This window comes from Oryx dammah, unplaced genomic scaffold (genome assembly GCF_014754425.2).
Source record: "Oryx dammah isolate SB20612 unplaced genomic scaffold, SCBI_Odam_1.1 HiC_scaffold_21, whole genome shotgun sequence".
Taxonomy (NCBI): domain Eukaryota; kingdom Metazoa; phylum Chordata; class Mammalia; order Artiodactyla; family Bovidae; genus Oryx; species Oryx dammah.
Window position 1 is genome coordinate 42,449,305 of NW_024070205.1, and position 16,659 is coordinate 42,465,963.

Consider the following 16,659-nt stretch of genomic DNA (forward strand, 5'->3'; position numbering starts at 1 on the left):
AATGAGAAATGTTTCTGAAGTGCAACAGAAGCACTTTTTAGTCATTAACGCTCCCAATTTCACCCAATCTTGGAATTTTCTGGCTTCCTTTCCCTTAACCAGTCTTGATTTTTGCCAACTTCTCTCACTTCATTCTTTCAATTGTTACAGATGACTTAACAGCTTCTCTCTCTCTCTTTTTTAAACCTTTGTATTCATGGCATCAGGTACTAGGAAAGATGGTAGTTATCTGTATGCAAAAGACTTAAAAATGAAGTGCTACAAGTAATTTAATGGCTTGCGTTTTCCTTTAGGAAGCATTCAGAGTTCTTTCCATTGGTTTAGGCTTCTTATTATTTGTATTAGAACTGCTGTCTCTCTCCAAGTGTATAACCTAGGCAGCTAGGAGAGCTAATGTGGGAAAGTATGCTGTTCATGGCTACACTGTTGTTGTTGTTGTTCAGTTGCTAAGTCCAACTCTTTGCGACCCCATGGACTGGTAGCCTGCCTGGCTTTTCTGTCCATGGGGTTCCTCAGGCAAGAATACTGGAGTAGGTAGCCATTTCCTTCTCCAGGAGATCTTCCTGGACTAGGGATCGAACCCACGTCTCCTGTATTACAGGCAGATTCTTTACTGCTGACCCACCAGGGAAGCCCCAAATCAAAGCATGCAGGTGGCCAATTGGAGGAGCCAAAGAAGCGCCAGAGGGCAAAAAGTAAGTTGCAGACAACATATTCACTATGAAGTGAATACCTAGCACAAAGGCAGCTGAGTCTAGACCACATGATGTCCTGACTTTGGAATGTCTTTTCTATTTGCATTTGAATACAGCTGTTTTTTGATCAGAATTCCTTATCTTAAAATAAGAAATCAGTATTGAATCTAATAAGATACTGGAAAACTGAATTTCTCTTTCCTTTTCCATATGTTCTCTTCACTGGAATATTTTAAATATGTTTCTCAATGAAAAAGCTATTCTTTTTCATTACACTACCACTGCAAGCATTTTTGAGAAAGGAAAATGCATTGAAAGCATTAACTAGAACTTCTGAGCAAAACAGCTCTCCTGTTTAGTCTTCAGTTTAATTACTACATTATTCTGCCAGCTTTCCCTAGAAATAATTGACTGAATGAAGTAATTTCCTTGGATATTTACAAACACTACAACTTATAAAGGTCTGTCAAGTCCCATTTGGCTTGGAAATGACTGAGACTGAGCTGGCAGCACCCAACAGTTATTTCGGGCTTAGCGTATTTTCATAGTCACCAGCTCAGGAAGATAATGGGAAGAAAACAGGAAGGTGAAATGTTTGGCCTTTGTGCTCAGGCTTAGTTTTGTAATTTTGGCTGTATCTTAAAAAATGAGAGAGTAAAGCATGGACTTGGTCTAAGACACAAGTGGTTGGAGAGTGATTTGTGTGCAGGTGGTTGTTAGAGTATCTTGCTAAATTATGAATAGTCTGGAAGAAATTTGCAAAGCTTTGACTATCAATAGTCAAAGCTCAAACACTGGCTTATCAATCATGGTAAAAGTGAATCACCAAAGTCAGTTTGTTAAAGTTACTGATTTAATATTCTGTAATAAAGTGTTTTTGTTTTGTGTTAAATACTAAGATTTGATTTTGAAGGCATAATGTCAAACCAGAGAACGCACAAGAGGAAGATTGGGCTGGAAATTATTTTATCTGAGGCAGCCTGCAGGAAATTCCAAAAGACAAGATCAATATAAATGAAGCTTTTCAAGAATTGAAGTGGAATGCCAAATTGCAGTACCGCAGATTCAGGTTTAAAGATGTCAGTCCCTACTCATGGAAAAAAAATGATGCAGAAACTTCAGATGGTCTTCAGAAGGAATTCCAACCATGGTGATATTTACAATGTGATGATTTCAAAATGGCTGTGCATGTCTTAAAATATTGAGAGGTGGGGAGAGCAGAAGTAAGACTATTGGGTAAGGTGCTTAAAAAAAATAAAAAGAATAGTAGAGATTTGATGAATGTCCTAAGAGGAATTCTAAAAATCAAGATGGTTTAAGCTAATGTACTTGTGAAGCATTTAGAAGTAATGAATCTACATTTAGTTATTATCTGAGTCTACATTTTACCCACACAGAAGGATGAATACTTCTCTCTCAAAGGTGACCTGAAAGTAAGCTAAAGTGAATTTTCGTCTGTCATATCATCAGTAATTCAAGTTCAGCTGTCTCAATCACAGTTAGTGAAAACCTATTGAACTATTTTCATCTTACATGGAACAGCAGGTTTTGCAAGACATGAAGCTTATTTAGTTTTGTGGGACCTCCTTAAGTAAAAAGAATACAATACTGTAAGTACATACTTACTTTCAAGGACATGGAAGCCTCAAGCAAGTGGAAGGCCCTCAAGCTTGAGCTTTAATAGCCGCAGGTGGTCAATCTACTTCTAGTAATCAAATTTCATTTTGTCAATATAGGATAAAAAGATTCATGTAAGCTAAGTGTAGCTAGAATATCTGTATAGTGGAAAGAGGAGTGGGTTGGGATTTAAGATTTGTGTTCTAGCCTAGGCTGATTCATTTCATTGTTTATTTACTGAGCGAGTGTGTGTGCTCAGTCGTGTCCGACTCTTTGTGACCCCACGGACTGTAGCCAACCAGACTCCTCTGTCCATGGAATTTTCCAGGCAAGAATACTGAAGTGGATTGCCATTTCCTGCTCCTTCCCAACCCAAGAATTGAACCCATGTCTCCTGTGTTTCTTGCACTGGCAGGAGGATTCTTTACCACTAAGCCAACTGGGTGCTACATTTTACATGGCATTATGGAAGTGGCTGTGAATACAGAGAATCTACTTAAGGAGTGAAACATTGCATGCTCAATTTGAATTTGGGAACTAGTATAAACACTGCCCCTCTTAGTGAGACACAATAGACTCTGACATATTAAAGACTTTGAGAGGTGTTACTATTAACAAACACATCAAGTACATAGACACAAGGTTTAACTTTGTTTATTCCAGTTTTAAGCTCTTTTCTTTTTTATTATTAATATATGTAACCCACAGTAACATCACCTGGAAGACATTTTGGGGAATGCTGCTATGAGGAATTATCTTTCGGCCTCCTTAACTGTTACAAGTGTTCTTAGATTTTTCCTCTTTGGCTAAGTGGAAACTGTCATCCCTAAAGGAGTCAACGTACCCAGCAGTGTATTTTAGGCAGACTTGCACACTTGGAGTCATTCAGCAGCTCTTATTAAATAGTACCACCCATCAAGCAGAGATTGGCTGTGGGGTGTGCATAGGTGCTTAACAGGGATGGAAGAACTGGCCCTTCACAGCCCAGGCTTGTTCTTCATGATTCCCAAGAAGACTTTCCGTTAAGCATCCTTCAGCCTTTTTAAGTGGGCTGTCGGCTTTGGTAGTGTTTCCTTCTGTGTTTGTAGAATTCATTACCCTTGAATGGGAATACCACCCAAGCAGTGGTCAGAGGGCCAAACAAGAGGGAGATTCTGCCCCCTCTTCAGAGCATTTCCGAATGTAGAGGCCCGAAAGGAGGTCTTTTTGCCAAGTATGGTTTGGAATTCAAACTTAATGCCAGATCCACCACACCTTTTTTTAGGGTAATTACCACTTAACCAAACATTTCTGAGTTTCTTATAAATTGGTCCCCTCGGTCACTTAATCATTTTAGTAGCTCTTCTCTGAACTTAGTCCAAGTTTTCCATAATTTTGTTAACAAGGTGCTCTGTAGGGAATACAGAGTCCAGGTGCAGCAACCTTGCCAGGGCATTTAGTGTGGTGGGAGTGAGCAAGGGAAAGATGACAATATCCCTTGGGCTCTCATAAATGTATGGCAGCTTTCCAACAAATGGAGTTGAGCTCATAGAAAATGTGTAGGAAAGTAGGCTAGAAATTGCCCTTTCCTGGATTCTTGTGGAAGAAAAGCCAGTGGCCTACCAGCAAGGTGTGTGTGAAATCTAAGGAGTCCTACATTTGAAATTGCATTATAGCCATATTTTACCTTAAGAAATCATTCTAACACAGAGGCTCAGAAGCTCCTTATAGAAATATTTTGAGGAAAGTCAGTGGCCTAACCTGAAAGTTGTCATTGGTCTATTGTTTTTCAGAATTTGCACCGTTTTTGTATAAATAAAATCATTAAAATAGCATTCATTATTTTTGTTTTCTCATTTTTTGATGGACCTGAAAGGAAGTCTAATGAAATCTAGAAATAACTTGAAGTTGAGTGATTTCCTCAGGGTCAGGCGAATGAGTAAATGGAAAAGTCAGAATGATGCCCCAAATGTATATGTGTCTAGCCCTGAACTTTCACTTCAATCTAAACAATCAAACAAACCAAAAAACTCTCATCTGGATATCTTCTTTCTAACACTGGAAATCAAGACTTATTGGCAAATCTTTTGGCTTCTCAATTTAGTTACTGTATCTTTTGTGTCCATGTTTTCTAATCATATGCCATTAGTCCCCACCTCCACCCTTGCCCCAGCTTTTTAAAAATATAGCTCTCTTTTTTACCAAAAATGAAAATCCAAAGATATAAGCATCTGGTGCTAAAGTAAGTTATTTCAAAGTTTGTTGGGGTTCTGGGAGACCTAACAAGGACTGTTAAGGTTTAAACACAAAAGTCAATAATAAATTCCTGAAAAATATATGGTATTCATTTCTTGATATTTAGGACACTGAAACAAGTATTTAACAATCCGATTCTAGGGCTAATTAAGTATACATATAATGGGCCACCCTACGAACTACATTAATGAGTTATTCATGCAGGAAACTGTATCTCTGTGGCAACTAATGTTTTGAACCATATTTAAAATGCAGGAGTATTGCTATAAAACAAAACTAGGCAAGGAGAACCATACCAGAAAGAGTATAATATTTAACGACAAGTACGCATGTTATTGTAGCGTTTAAAAAATACTTTAGATAATCATGAAAGCATAAAATTTCAACTGAAATGTTACTATTTTCCACCACTTTGAAGTATTGTTTGCTGTTAAGATTCTAAATTCACCGCTGCGGACATGTGGTCACATGCTATCAATATTGGAAGTGGGCTTTTGTTCCAAGCTCCTTGCTCTGTTGTGTATTTCTCCCTGATCATTGCAGGATGATTATTTCATTAAGAAACCTATGATGAAGTGAGACATTGGAGGGAATAAGTTACTAATATTGCACCTGAAATTCTTCTTCCCTTCTCTGGTCTAATAACCCTTTGTATCAGCCATATCCAACTCTGGAGGCTAGGTTCTAGAGATCTTTGAACACAGCTGGACTCTCAGGTAGTTTGGTCTTTGGGGACTGATTTACCGAAAATAACTTCGAATAGTTAAATCTGACCACGTGTGAAATGGCAGTTGCCTTTTAATTTTAATGGAATATTTTAGAGCATTTTTATGGAAAAGCTCTTAAAGTTCTTTTTTTCACTACCTTAATGAAAGGGGAAAATGTGTTGCTGTTGCTGTTATTTTTTATAATAAATTTCAAGCAGTTCCTGCAAATCTTAACAAGTAGAATCAAGTATTTAATGCTTTTGGCAAAACACCTTTATAAAATTTCCAGAGCAGAATAAAATATTCTGCATTTAAACTTTTTTGAATAAAACAGACTGAACTTCTAAGAGGACTTACATCATGTATCAATATTTCCAAGTTAACTGAGTATGTGGAATCATCAAACCACATAACTGCAGAAGTTACTGTTTCATCTGAACAAATTTAAGCTCAAAATTTTAAACCAGAATAGAAAGCTAGGTTTATAAGTAAGAATATTACAGATAGATACATACTTTCTTCTTTGCACTGTATTTCTTTTGTATATTCAAATCAGGGTGTCCTCTGATAACCTGCTTTTAAAATAAGTTGCATTGCAAAAGATCATGTTAACTGTTAACTGGGATTTCACAAAGACTGGTTCTTTGAAACTAGAGGTTATGATTTGCTGGTAATGCTTAACAAAAGTCTCTCCAGGAAAAAAAGAATTAATAAAAAAAAAAAAAAAACAACCACCACCATGCTTTCTTGAATCCCATAGGGTAAATATGAGATGTAGAATTAAGAAGAGTTGCATACAGTCACCTCTTACCAGTTGATATGAGACTGCTTCAGCAAACCACCGAAGAGGAATTAGATAGTGGAGAACAGAGAAGCCTGGTGTGTTGTAATCCACAGGCTGCAGACAGGACTTAGCAACTGAACGACAGCAACAAAACATACGGCTTGGAAGCCATCAGTTGTAAAAACCTAAGTTTAAAGGGAAACTTTGATTTAACTGGATAAGATGTACTAGTACTGTTTCTTTAGGCATATAATGCCTGGGAAATTTTTGACAAAATTTAGTCACCTTATCAGATGGAGAGTTTTGACCAAATGCTTATTTATAACCTTTAGGTAGCTATTGAATAAGCAGCTTAGAAAATGAATGGCAATAGAAAAAGTTGAAGTGGTCATTTTTTGTTTATGTTACTTGTTATTCCTAAAGAATCTTCCTTCTGTTCTGACTGAACTTTGTTGTGGATCCCTCAAAACTTATCATCCTTTGTGTGATAGAATGCTAAAATGTTTCTGGGAAAGATGTTTTCCATGAAGATATTTTATTAAAATAATTGTAGCTAACATTTATTTTGGCATTCTCTAAGAGTTTCTCATGATTATCTTATTGAATCTTTACAACAGCATTCTTATCAGCACACCCCACCCCATTTTACAGATAAGGAAACTGAGGAACAAAGAATTTAAGTAACTTCCAAGTTGCCACATCTAGTAATTGAGGTTAACCCAGGCAGTCTGACTCAAGAGTTTGTGCTATTAATGCATTCTTTTGCTTCAAGTATTGTTTTGGTTTGATTTTTTGTTTTCTTAAAAGATTACTACAGTTAGCCAATATATTTGAATATTAAACGTTTTTCTTTTAGATAATTGAATTTACATAAGATTCAATATATGTGGATGAGAGAGATTGTGAAACTGCTATTGATATTCAGAATAGACTTTGTAAACCGTTTTAAAAGTTAAGACATTTCTGGGCCAGATAATCTTTGGATTATATTAATAAGATGGAGATTAAATAGTCATGTGGCTAAACTGTACCCTTACCTTTAGTCAATGGAAATCATATATCAAAAAATGGTAAATTTGTACTTTTTATATCCCTACCTAGGCAAGAAAGAATTTAAGGTGATATACACACACACACATACAAACACATGTATATAGTGAATAGGTGCATAAATACACACATTCGCCAATGTATTTTTGATTTTGATTTTCTTTATTTGGAAATTCAAATTAAGGAAAAAGGGCAGAAAAAGTAAAATAGAGTCAGGAATGAGGGTAGTTTACAAAAGCCACGTTTCAAGATCTCATATACTTTCTTGAGCTACATCACAATTATGACTCTGAACATTTTTAGGCCCAAAGCAGAGGGGAGAAATAATATGCAGTGTCCGTGTTATGTTAATTTGAAAATAAATACTTTTATTTACGCATTTAATAACAGCATACTGATGTTGACTTTTATCAGCATCAAGAATTAATCAGACTTTGAGTCTCCTCTATCTCCCAGAGCAGACAAATCCTTTAGCATACTTTCTCTTTTAACAACAGGCTGCAGTCATCATCAATTAACATTTGAAGATTTTTTGGAATCCTTTCAATTGATTTGGGTGTATTTGCATCCTTTTCCATCATTGTGTTTCTGATTGCTGATGAATAATTTCTTGGCAGTTGAAATAACGTTAGAGTCAGTTGTCAATTGCTATAAGAACAACTACAAGCTTTATCTTTTAGTTGCTCTCAGTTTTTCCTTATATTCGTTTCTTCCTTAAATTCTGTTTTTGGTTATATTACATTACTTGTATTTTTTCAGGAAGATTATTGGTAGTCATCTCTTAGATTTTTCATATTATGTGCCTTGGGTTTTTTTTTTTTTTCCTTTTTTTTTTTTTTTTTGCCTTGGGTTTTAAATGATAGTATACTTCATATGTAAATTCTAATTGTCCCTAACGGAGAAGGCAATGGCACCCCACTCTAGTATCCTTGCCTGGAAAATCCCATGGATGGAGGAGCCTGGTAGGCTGCAGTCCATGGGCTCGTGAAGAGTCGGACACGACTGAGCGACTTCACTTTCACCTTTCACTTTCATGCATTGGAGAAGGAAATGGCAACCAACTCCAGTGTTCTTGCCTGGAGAATCCCAGGGATGGGGGAGCCTGGTGAGCTGCCGTCTATGGGGTCGCACAGAGTCGGACACGACTGAAGCAACTTAGCAGTAAAGTATTGTACTGTTATCTTCTAGCATACTTTGCTGCAGATAAGAGGGCTGATGCTGTTTCAATTTTCCTTTCTATTTAGTTATACTCTTGGTTTCTTTCATTACTTATTGTTGGAGCACATATAGTTTAATAAAATGTGCCTAAGTGTTTCTGTTTCCCTGTTATCAATGGATTCTTTCACTATGAAAAGACTTTCTTCATCTAAGGGAAATCTCCTTGCTGTTCTCTGGTGTTTTCATTATTTGTTAGATTTTTGTTCCTTCTATTTTTTTTAACTTCTCTTTCTTCAACACCTACTGAATGCATGGGAGAACTTTTAGATATATTCTACATGTTTCACATTTTCTCTCATCCATTTAATCTCCTTGTCTTTTTCAACTGAATTCTGATAGAATCTTTCGGTTTACCCTTCCTCCCACGGATCTTGAGGCTCACTCATTCTACAGTTCAGCCCATATTTTATTAATCATGATGATCTCTGAAAACTCTGCTGCTTTTTCATGACATCCTGTTCTGGTGGGTGCAATTTTTTTAGTTAACACCTTTTAAATTTTTTATTTATTTATGCTTTCTCTGATTTTTAGGAGGTGAAACAGATGAGCAATTATGTTTAGCTTAAACCAGAAGTCTTAGCTCCTTTATATTGGTTTAAGTAAGGATTTAGAATGTTAAAATGGTGGTCCTCAAACTTGCAGATCTCTTTTAAAGAAAAGCCAAAATTTTTGCATGTTCCTAGAGTATACTAACTCGAGAAACACTGTTATGTGTAAAACCTTTATTGGATTTCTTCTTCTCTTCTTCTGTTGCTACTTCTGCTTGTTTTTTAAACTAAGGCCTTTGTAAATAGAGCAGTGATTATCTTACAGTTCTTTCCTTGGATTCAGTATACCTCTCCAGAGTTTTTAGTGGTCTATTAATTATCATCATATTCTCTGATGAGACACCTATCTTGTGTCTGACATTTATTATTGTGCTTTGGTTGCTGATTAAAGTAAAAAATTAGTGAAATTCCTTGTATGCTTTATCTGTCTGGTTACACTCTTCTGCCTGATATCAAGATAGTGCCCATTTGGAGCCTTATCAATATGAACCCTGGTTGAGTCACATTTGCAGAGACTACTAACAGTAGTATTCTGTATGTTCAGTTTTCCCACATATAAAAAGTCCCACTGATTTGACATTGACGTAAATATTTAGAGATACTTTGGTTTGCACCAAATTAATTTGTGATCACCTAAAATTGGAGATTAAAGACATGTCCCCGCTTATATTTTTAGCTTATTAAGGTTTTGCTTCTTAACATTATTTAAATTTCATTTTCAAATTAACTCATTGGAAATTCTTCTTAATTCCAATCTTTCAATCATCTCAGAGCTTTTTAAATGATAGAGAAGAGTTTTGAGAGAAAGAACATAGAGAATTAAAAAAAAAGAAAACTGCCCCCTCCCCAATTTTAAGCATAAAATTCAAAATCTAAAAAAATGTAATCCCATCTCAGATTATAAACAAAAGGGTATCAACAGTTGGCTCCCTAAATATCAACACAAGCTGTAAGACAGAGCTGAATTTATTGCTTACTGTGGTAAGGTAGTAAGTACCACCTCACAAAGTTTTGGCAGTATATGGTAGGGAGAGGGGAGAAATGGAAGGTCAGAATTTATTGAGGATTGGTTTAAATCTGCTCTCTTAATGTGGAGACTAGATTAGGACTGGGTAAGAATTTCAGGATTGGTAGAAAGTGCAAGGGAAAGGTCTTGATGCAATGGATTACAAAGAATCTGGGCATTTGTCTATTGATGTTTTCCGTTGAAGTGTTGTTGAGTTTGGGGGGAAATTTCTGTAGTGAACAATCAAAGCATTTGCTTGGGTAGAACAGCCCAGAAGTGTTAATAATAGATAGGTGCTTGTACTTAGTCACTCAGTCATGTCTGACTCTTTGCCACCCCATGGACTGTAGCCTGCCAGGCTCCTCTGTCCATGGGGATTCTCCAGGCAAGTACACTGGAGTGGGTTGCCGTGCCCTTCTCCAGGGGATCTTCCCAACCCAGGGATCAAACCCAGCTCTTTCACATTGTAGATGGATTCTTTACTGTCTGAGCCACTGGGGAAGCCCAGATAGATAGGTAGATATTTTAAATGCTAATGAAGACAGTGGAATAGCAAATTCACATGAATCTAAGCTGTCAAGTATGATTTTCTTTTTCTGTGCCCAAGGCTGAGAGTGTGGGTAGATGGTTTTTCTTCTCAAGATTCTCCTGAATCCAGATTGGATACCCTTTTATTTGAGATTTGCAGTCAAATCTCACTGAAGTTTTCCTAATTCTTCAACTACTTCTCACTAAAAAGTTGTTGTTCAGTCACTCAGTTGTGTTCAGCTCTTTGCAACCCCATGGACTGCTGCACGCCAGGCTTCCCTGTCCTTTACCATCTCCTGGAGCTTGCTCAAACTCATGTCCATTGAGTCAGTGATGCCATCCAACCATCTCGTCCTCTGTCATCCCCTTCTCCTTCTGCCTTCAATCTTTCCCAGCATCAGGGTCTTTTCTAATGAGTTCTTCACATCAGTTGGCCAAAGTATTGGAGCTTCAGCTTCAACATCAGTCCTTCTAATGAATATTCAGGGTTGATTTCCTTTAGGATTGACTGGTTTGATCTTGCAGTCCAATGTACTCTCAAGAGTCTTCTCCAGCACTACAGCTCAAAGGCATCAATTCTTTGGCATTAGGAGAAGAAAATTTCACCTGGAAGCCAGAATACTGATGGTATAACTGGCATGTTCTGAAGTCTTTGGATCATGGTGTGATTATCTGAAGCATGAATGTAGGAAGCCTAAAATCTCAGAGCCATGTCCTCCACTCCCTAGTGTGGGCAGAAGCATGGCATATGGGCCACCTGCCTCAAGCATTGTGACTTCAAGAGCATCAAGGGAGCCTTAGCCATAGAAAACAAGGGTCTAGAGGTGATGACATGAAGCATTTTTTTTTTTCCAGAGTGACTGGTGAGGTTCTCAGGACAGGATTAGAAACAAAGACTCTTCAAAGGGGGCTTTCAATTAGCTTTTGAAACTGGGCTTTTTCGAGGCCTCTAGCTGGGCCTTAAAATAGCTGTCATACTGTCCTAGTGCAAGGAAGATGAATAAGTCTCTACTGTGCATCCACCCTTCTCCCTCCAAATACATGTCACTCTCCTGCCTACATATGAATGATCCATATAAAGCTTCCATTTTGTTAAAATTTGCACCACAGCTTCTGTTAATATGCCATTTTCTGTGTTTAAAGTGCTTCAAATTGGACATGATCCCCAGAGTCCCAGAGCTCATGTCACATTGTTCTATGCCTGTGTATTGAACTGGGGGGAAAAAAAAGAAAAATTAACAAAAAAGAAAGAAAAGAGACAGGATGGGTAAGAGGCAAAATAAACATTTCAGAATCATATTTCTGTGATGCTCAAAGGAGCTCTCTTGCTCTTGGAAACTTCAGAGCAAGATAGGGCCCTTTCTGTTTTGTAGCTTGGAGCAACTTTCCTGTCAACCATCCATCTAACCTCTGTCACTAGAAAGCTATGCGCTGGCAAACTGGCCTCAACAATTCAAGGTTGGAGAACCCCAGCCAACGCCTGAGGGTGGGACAGAACCCAGGCGCCAAGCAGTATCCTCCGGCTGCTAATTTGCTGGACACACAGAGCCCTGTTCTGTAACCTCCCCCTAGGTTGTGGGTGAGTGGAACCCATTAACATTTAAAAATATTTGCAGAAATCAGAGGGGGAGGGGGAAGGTATTTCTGGAGGGCTAGTACTCAGTGCACTTTCATGCGTGCCAAAGTTTGCTGCCATGGCTCAGGCTTTGATAGAGAACATCTGGGCGACTGCTGTTGCACATATAGATGGGGTGGAGGGCAGGGAACAAAGGGGGCTTGTGAGAGAACGCGCAAGTGGGGAAAAGGCTCTCCAAGAAGGAGGCTTTACTTAATGCCTATCCCATGCTCGGCTGGGGGAGGAGATTGAGGACAGGAGCGGAAGGTTTTGCCTTCATGTTGCCTCAGTAATAAGTGCTGAAGATCCAAGCAGCAGGGCACGAGCTAGTGGGGCTGCTGAGACCTTTGTTTCCACTGCTAGACAGGCATGTGCCTCAGTTTGAAGATGCAGTCAACAGCAATCACCGCCAGTAACATAAGGATCCTCCTCCTCTTTTTTCTGAGGGGTGGGTCGTGGTGGACAAGGAACTAGAGATGGATTGGAGAGGAGGGAAGATTGGTGGAACACTTTCAGTTGAGACAGATTTGTTATTGTTTCCCCCATTGCCAGTACCATCCATATGGAAACAAGATAAAATGAGGTATATGTTGTGAATGGGTATATTTTAAACACAAAAGTGCTTTATATTAACTGAAGGTTAAGGTCAGATGTGAAAATCTGTCATATATGAGTAGAATTTTGTATTCTGATTTATGTATGCTGCACCTTAACCAGTATGCACATATATGCAAGAAAAACTTGCGTTTAGGCATTTATTAAGTCAGCAAGCATGATTTGCTGAACTATGATAGGAACCACTATGGTTCTTTAAAAGAAAGAATACACTACTACCCTCTTTACCAATCAAATAGTTGTCATAGTTATAAGCTGGTCTAGGTATTACAATAAATGTGATGTATATACTTTATGTACAAAGTCCTTGCTCTCCTCTTCCCTTTGCTCCCCAGGTCACTGACACCCTCTGACTCAGCTCTGAAAAACTAGTCCCATATTTTTCATCTTACTCAGCGCTCTCTTGCTGGTGGATTCATTTCAGAGCACAGACATTAGCACTTGAAAGAGCTACAGATTCTGTGATGGTAGGGGAGTTTCTGAAACCTCAGACCCCACTCATTTAACAGGTATTTATCAAATGTCTGTTGTGTATCAGGGTTACACTATTCAACAAGATAGTCCCTTTATTCACAAACTGAGAAGTCCCACTGATAATATTTCAAATAATAGATTCTGGTTTGCTTGGAAATAGATAGGCAAACTTTACTTCATTTAATTTCCTTTTTTGTTTTGATAACTTTTATTCTATATTGGCTCTAGCTATTTCAGATCATTCACAGTATTTTAACATTACTAAGATCACCTGTTCTGCTGTTCAAAAACTGCTAATAAAATAAGGCTATGTCACGGCTTTGAATTTTAGGTGATCTGGTATCCATGATTAATCTATTTGCATCTATCTGTCTATCTCTATTATCCATCTACCTATATCTATCCTTAGCCTAAAAATAGGCCAGTTAGTTTCAGAAGTTTGGCTTTGGCAAAAAAGTAACTTTAAAACAACTGTTATTCCTAAATTTGCTTAAACTTTGAGTTTACTTCAGTTCTTGTTAGGGATTATATTTTGCTGCTCATGTTCTCACATTTTTAATTGATTTTTTAAAGTATCTTAAGACTTTTTTTTTCTTTTTTACTTTTGTTTCTAAGGCTTTTACCTTTTCTTCCTCTCCCTTTCCAAAGCAATAACTAGGTCCATCTGAATGCAGGCTCATGGCCAGTTACACCAAGAAAAACAGTTTTTAAAACTAAAATCACTAGAGATTACTTCAGATTTTATCTGGTGTTCTCTCTTTCTAAAGTATAATTATAATAAACTGTCAACACCCTTATCTTGGAAATAACAGACTGGTGCTATGTGGAAACAAAATCTACAGTTCAAACTACAAAACAACAATCTTGATCAATTTCTAGTCTGATGAAAACTATGGTTCCCTTATACAGAAAAAAAATGTATATTAACCATAAATTTTGCCTCCATCCTTTCACAGCTGTGTATCTGTTAGTAAGAAACTATACCCCAACTTCATTTCCTTTTGAGGTTAACTTACATTTTTATGCAATTCCTGCCTTTTAGACAGAAAACATTTCAGATTTATCTGAGTATCAGTGCTTTAGGTATAGTAGATACTCAAATATTAAGTAGAACTTAGAGTCTCAAAATTAAAGCGTCATAAGGATTGAGAAAATGGAATTTTAGTCCTAGTTATATCTGTGATTTAGAAGTTGACATCAGAGTTGTGAAAATACCCTCAAATTTATCCAGCCCATACTGACTGAGAGCTAATCAATGTGTAGAATGTTTGTGTCATCTCCAAATTTTTGGGTCGGTCCCTATCAGGTTATGTGGAGGTTCAAATGCCAGAAGTGATTCATTCAGTTTCAAAGAAAATCTAGAACTTATCATTAAGTGTGAGAGTAATTCTCTGAATTCACTATCCTGAGTGAATAAGTCTGGGCTTCCCAGGTGGCGCTAGTGATAAAGAACCTGCCAGCCAATGCAGGAGACGTAAAAGAAGTAGGTTCGATCCCCGGGTCGGGAAGATCCCTGGAGGAGGGCATGGCACCCCACTCCAGTACTCTTGCCTGGAGAATCCCATGGGCAGAGGAGCCTGGCAGAGGGGAAGATCCCTGGAAGAGGGCATGGCACCCTACTCCAGTACTCTTGCCTGGAGAGTCCCATGGGCAGAGGAGCCTGGCAGACTACAGTCCATAGGGTCACAACGAGTCAGGCACGACTGAAGCAACTTTTAGCACACAAAGCCTTAGGAGATTCTACTGTTACTTTCTTCACCAAGCTATATACAGTGAGTCCTTTGAAATTAATCCTCCATTTAAGAGTAGTCCTCGTGGTAGTTTATGTCATAATTTTTTCCTTAATCCATATCCAGTCACCAATGCCATTTATATTTGATGTCTGTTTTCTTTATCAACTAAAAAATTGGCTCATATGAACCTACCTTAGTTTGCAAGGCAATGAAATCATGAAAATATCCAGCAGTCAGTCTTGCAAAACAATGACTGATAGAAATTATCCACAGACAATTTTCAAAGAAGTCTTCCGAATTTGATGTCAGGGGCCCTCTGCCACTGAAGCATCTCAGGAGTATCCACCTCCTGCAGTTGTTATCAGGTCAAGATATTCCAGCTTCCTAGTTGGTTCAGTGGTTGAAACCTGCTTGCCCATGCAGGAGACACAAGTTGGATCCCTGGCTTGGGAAGATACCCTGAAAGAGGTAATGGCAACCCACTCCTGTATTTTTACCTGAAAAATTCCATGGACAGAGGAGCCTGATAGGTTACAGTCCATGGAGTAACGAAAGAGTCAAACGCAACTGAGCAAACATGCCCAAGGTGTCCACTAGAATAAACCATCTGCATAGAGCAAAAAATTTTGGAGTTACCTATCTGAACATGAAGGGAAGATTGACTCAGCTGTAACAGGGGATCCCAAAGCTCTCTGTTTCCAATGACTGATTTTATTGCCTACTTGAGTCCATCTCTGGGTGAGCTCAACTCTCTTGTCCAGCACTTTGCATAGCAGTTCTGCTCTACGGTTTTAGCCAGTCCCAGCCTTGCCACATACACAATGAGGCTTTATCAATGGAAGTAAGCAGTGGTTTATATATATATAAAATTTTATTCATTTTATTTATTTTTGGCTGTGCTGGATCTTTGTTGCTGCTCAGGCTTTTCTCTAGTTGTGGCAAGTTGGGGCTACTCTCCAGTTGCAGAGTGCAGGCTCTAGAGCCCATGGTCTCAGTAGTAGCAGCTGCTGGACTCTAGAGCACATGGGCTCAGTAGTTGTGGCACATGGGCCTAGTTGCTCCAAGGCATGTGGGACCTTCCAGAATCAGGGATAGAACTTGCGTCTTCTGCATTGGCAGGCAGATTCTTTGCCACTGAACCACAGGGAATCCCCAAACGGTGTTTTAAAGTATCCTTCATGGAAGGAGATATAACATGTTCTCTGAGCAGTGTAGGCAGCTCTAGAAACAACTCTAGAAACAACCTCTACTCTTGTCTGTTATTCTAAGCTCTTAACATCCTCTTGGCCTTGAGCCCATTCCTTTTCTAACTGCATTATCAACCAAGCCGTGAGCAAGACTTGAAGTTGTCACAACCCACTTAACCATCATGCACAGCCTAGCACTGATGCAATTCAATCGTTTCTAGCATGTCTATTCCCTTTATAAGGTAAACATTGCAGTGATTCTATCAATGTAAGCTTGAGTGTCAGCTGATGATTCTGGCATATAAATATGTGCTTACAACCATGAACTGCCATCCATAACACAAACTTTCCCGAAACATTCAGAAATTCAGCAGCAGGTGAAAGGTCAGAACTTGTCATATCCATAGATCTTAAGCGTTGTACGGATCATCTTAGGTGAAGGTGAAGTCGCTCAGTCGTGTCCGACTCTTTGCGACCCCGTGGACTGTAACCTACTAGGCTTCTCTGTCCATGGGATTCTCCAGATCATCTTAAATCGGTCATTATTGCCCAAAGAGACCAATTTTTTTGTGTGTGAAATATTATTTCAACTCAAAAATCTAATCTTTGTGAGAAAACACATTTTAAAAAGGGGGTTGAAAACACAT